This window comes from Sciurus vulgaris (assembly GCF_902686455.1).
Source record: "Sciurus vulgaris genome assembly, chromosome: 6".
NCBI lineage: Eukaryota > Metazoa > Chordata > Mammalia > Rodentia > Sciuridae > Sciurus > Sciurus vulgaris.
In genome coordinates, this window is record NC_136466.1 from 5,294,259 (window position 1) to 5,299,027 (window position 4,769).

Genomic DNA, 4,769 nt, shown 5'->3' on the forward strand with positions numbered 1-4,769 from the left:
TAATATCACCTTAAAAGAATATGAGTCATTTTATTAAGTAATTTTTGCCATTTACCACATCATTTCCATAGATCCTTAATTAAATGTGTAATTTTATCAATGTATCTTTGAATGCTTAAATATGATTCAACATATTTGCCTAAATTCTTCTTGTTTATATTTATTAAAAATGCATCAAATATTTCACAGAAACTATGTCAAATACTGTCACAGAAGAAAACTTTAGTAATCAAATCAAGATAACTTACACTCACATAATCTGCTCTTATTCAGAGGAAATGTCAAATGAATTTTTAAACACAGTCATACATAATTGTGTCAATTTAGTTAATTTGAAAATATGCAAAGATCAAATTCTAAAGAAGTTCTGGTCAATCTATCTGGCACATGAAAAAATAAGAAATTCCTTGTCCTTGAAGCAAACAGAAGGCCATAGTACCACAGACCTTGGCCCCACAGTTAAATCCTTCCACTGTGGAAAAATACCCTGTGCTCCCTTGGCCATGATGGACAGCAGTCTTCTATTATGTCCATGAGTGACCCAGTGTGGGGGCACAGGCCTAGGGGCTGAGTTGCAGGTCAGCTCTGAGTGTTTACCTTCCACACATCTTACTTAAGTGCTATCCATGCTAATGTGTCATGCCTGAAATTATGAAAAGATGGACCGTTGTTGTCTGGCTAAATTTCTGACCTAGTTCAACTCTTCGACTGCTCTCAATTTACTGGACTTCTTAAAGGAATCTTGTCTCTGTAATTGTTCCCTAAACCTGTGGCAGTGTTTGTTTTGTTTTCATTTGTTTGTTTTTTTTTTTCTGATTTTTTGTTTTGTGATTTTTGTTTGTTTGTTTTTACCAGAGATTGAATGCAAGAGCTCATCTCCAGCCCTTTTTTGTGTTTTACTGAGAGTCAGGGTCTTGCTAGGTTTTTTAGGGCCTTCCTTACTTGCTGATCCTGGCTTGGACACCCCACCACACCTGCCCTAGTATTCTGATGCACTGTGCCTGCAGGTGTGCAGCACCACACCTGTCTGGTGGAGCCTTTCAGCATCTCCCACAGTTTTTTTTATCCAAACACATCAGTGTTCTCACTTGGATATGCTTTGTGAATTATTAACAACTGACTTATGCTCAAGGTCAAGTTCACTAGTATTACTTATATGACAACGTGAAAAATAATCTATATAATATCATAATCAATACATTAAATTCCAAATTCTGAAAATAAATTTCATTCAAACCTACACTAATAGAAAAAGGAGAAAAACAAACATGAACTTATTATTTACTAATATTGAAAAAGATTTTGAATATTTAATTTATGTTTTATGATGTTTTAAATTGCTTGGGAAGTTAGACCATGCAGCTCAGGAGGCTGAGGAAGGAGAATGGTGAGTTTAAAGCCTCCTTCCTTAACTTAGTGAGGCCCTCAGAAATTCATTGAGACCTTATCTCTAAAAAAACACAAAAAGGGATTGAGAATGTGGCTCACTGATTGAGTGCCTCAGAGTAATCCCTGATCAAAAAAAAAAAAAAAAAAAGAAAAGGTGTTTAAATATCCTTTAATTTGAAAGACCCACTTGCAGAGGGTATGAAAAAAGAGTATTGATATATGGAGTTCATGATGTCCATATCTTCCGTGAAAAACTCCTATAGTTTTGTAGGTGTGCTATTGAACTTCTTCAGAACTTAGCAAAAACATTTACTTTGTGAGATAGTTTTGAATCAAGAAAAAACAATTTCTATAGTAACATAGGTTATGTCAAAAATATATGTTGGAAAGGAAGCATTTCTAAAATATTAGGTCTACCTTTATAAGGAAACTATATTTTAGAGTGCTTGTTATAAACTATATTTTAGAGTGCTTTTTAGAGCCTTTTCCATGTTTATGTTTGTCATTTCTTTGCAGAAAAGAACCTTCAGAATAAAAAAGAGTTAGAACAGCCCATAGTTAGAAGTGTGATGAGAGTATAACAACTATACTGTATAGTAACTTATTCTATATAGGTAATGTTTAAGGTAATGTTTAAGGTAATTTTAAGGTAATGTTTCATGATGGGAAATATTATACAACAACCATCAGAATTTTCAATGTTTTATAAAGTCATTAGAATATTTATAACAATACCATATACAAAGAGAATTGTAAGAAATGAAGGGGAATGGGTATAGGCTTAGGAATTATAGTAGAATAAAACAAACATTATTACCTCATGCACATATGTGACTGCATGAAAATATGACCCTAAAATATATACAATCAGAAAAATGAGAAATTATTCTCCTCATGTATGATTTATCAAAATGCTTAAAGACATTCTACAGTCATGTATAACTAATTAGAGCAAATAAGAAAATTACAAAGCAGTGGTTTATACTAATAGAGTTAAATAACAGATTTGATCAGAGTTTTAAAGGAATCAATTAAAAACATGTGGCCAAGAAAGGTGTGGTTTTAATGAAATTGCAGCCCCTAAAGAGATGCTAAGCATTTCAAACAGACAAAATAAGAAAGAGACTGAGAGCATCTAAGAATTTGGAAGACCACTCACATTCCTTACTCAGGGATGCACAAAAGAAAAATTGTGAGATTTTTTACTTGCCCTTTGGGGAAAGAGTGGAATTGTTAAAACTATGGGACCCTTGGAGATGGACAGAATTCTTTTTGAAATGTGAAATGGACTTGCAGTTTTGGAGTCCAGTGTGGAAATGTTATTAATGGTATGTGAGGTGTCTCCCAAATTTTCCTGTGTTGCTGCAGGATTTTCAAATGTAAAGTGAATGTGCTGTGAGTTCTACAACCTAAAGAGTCCATCCCAGTTAAAATGAATGAATTGACCAGATGGTAGCGGTCAGGGCATGGGGGCATTCCTGGAGGAGGTGGTCACTGGGGTGAAGCCCTGGAAGCAGTCATCTTCCTTGCATCCCCTTCCCCTTTCCCTGTCTTTGCTTCCTGGCAGCCACTTCCTGAACCACAACCCTCTTCTTTGATTTGCCCCAATGTGACAACACCATGGGCACAAAGCCATGGAATTGGCAGATGATAGACTACAACTCTGAACCCATGAGCCAGAACGTGTTTTCCCTCATCTGAGTTGGTTTTTTTCTTGTTGTTTTATCATTTGGTTTTGAGCGGGTATTTTGGTCATGGCAGTATAAAGCTGACTGACACCATTATTAAACGTAATCGTACAGAGTACGGAGCATATACCATAGAGGTCAATGATGACAAATCATATGATAACCAATACATCAGTCACATAATATTAACAGAATAAAGAAAAATATGTCCACAAATGGATGTGTTGATTAAACTATTACTGGCATATACATATAATAAAATGTCAATCAAACTTAAGGAATGAACTAGCAATACATGCTACAAGGTGCATAATTTAAAACAAATTAGTCTAAGACAACCCAGAAAAGAAACATATGTTGAATGATTCTGTTTATATAAAATTTTAAAACTATGTGAATTCAAAGATACAAAATATACTTAGTGTTTTCGAGTGAAAGCAAGTAGGGATAATAGGGACATTGTAACAGATTAGTCAGTTCATTGGAAATAATAAAACTATTTGGAAAGAAGATGTAGTTATAGTTGTACAATTTTGCAAAGTCATAAAAACACTGAATTGATAACAAAGAACTGCTATAAAGGTTAGTTTTATGTCATGTGGATTTTGCATCAACGATTAGAAATTTTATTGTGGAACTGAAAACAGTGTTAGATGTTTCCCACTTACAGGTTAGTGAGTGAGACTTGTTCACCATCCTTATTGTTAACTGTTCCCCATGAGCACCCCTAACTCACAAAGATGTGAAGGAGTGGAGATGAAAATACACAGTGAGCACCATCAGTTTCTCCTCATGTTACTTGTTTCTCAGTAAAGACTTTGGACAATGCCCACCACAGGAGTTCCCCTGTGTTATCCACTGACCACTGGCAGGTGGCCAGGTCATTTCTCCTGGGCTATGGAGATGCTGCTGCCAGGTGGTGCGCACCCCCCCTCCCCTACTGTCTCTGCAGGCTGAGGTCTGACTCTCAGGGGCCTTGCTTCCTGGCAAGGCACCATGTTCAGATAAAGCAGAGATGAGTGAGCTCCCCATATCCCACATGGCACTATGCTGGCTGGACAGTTCCCACCCTGGCTGCAGACACAGTTAAGTGGGGAAGGCGAGGGAAGACTCAGTTCTGCTCCCACATGACATTGGCAACACTCAGGAGTGAGTACTTGACAGTTAGCATTCAAATGCATCTGACCCTCATTTTTTTTCTACTTAACAATTTGCAATCTCAACCAGAGAATCAGTTAGCCCAGGAAACAAAACATCAATTCTGCAAAGAATGACAGGTCCAGAGAAGTCTTGTAAACTCTATAGTATTTGCTATGATTCCTAGTGCTTCATTAGTATTGTACCTGGCATGTACAGGGGGAACTGCAGTAGAGGAGGTGAGAAACCCCAGCCAGGGGTCTGCATGGGAGTCTCAGGAGGTCATGGTAGGCATGATGGAGGAGCTGAGCACAAGCCCTGCAGGTCACTCCTGACACTGGGCTGCAGAGCTACATGCCTGCCCTAGGAGGTTCACTCAGCTTACAAATAATTTAAATGTATCAGAAAACCAGGAGTGACGTTTCCTCTTCAGGGAAAGTAATCAAAAATACAAGAAAATTCTGTGCACATGAATATGTAAAGTGATTTTATTAATCATGCTTTGCTTTTTCTCTCTTATTTCTTTATCTCCTAGACAACCAGAATTTCCAGGAA

General features: G+C 36.9%; 1 pseudogene across 1 annotated transcript in view; it reads left to right on the plus strand.

Annotated features, from left to right (window-relative positions):
* LOC306663221 (transportin-1-like) overlaps window positions 1-4,769 on the plus strand; it is a 572,343-nt pseudogene that overhangs the window by 160,962 nt on the left and 406,612 nt on the right. The window lies entirely within an intron of this gene.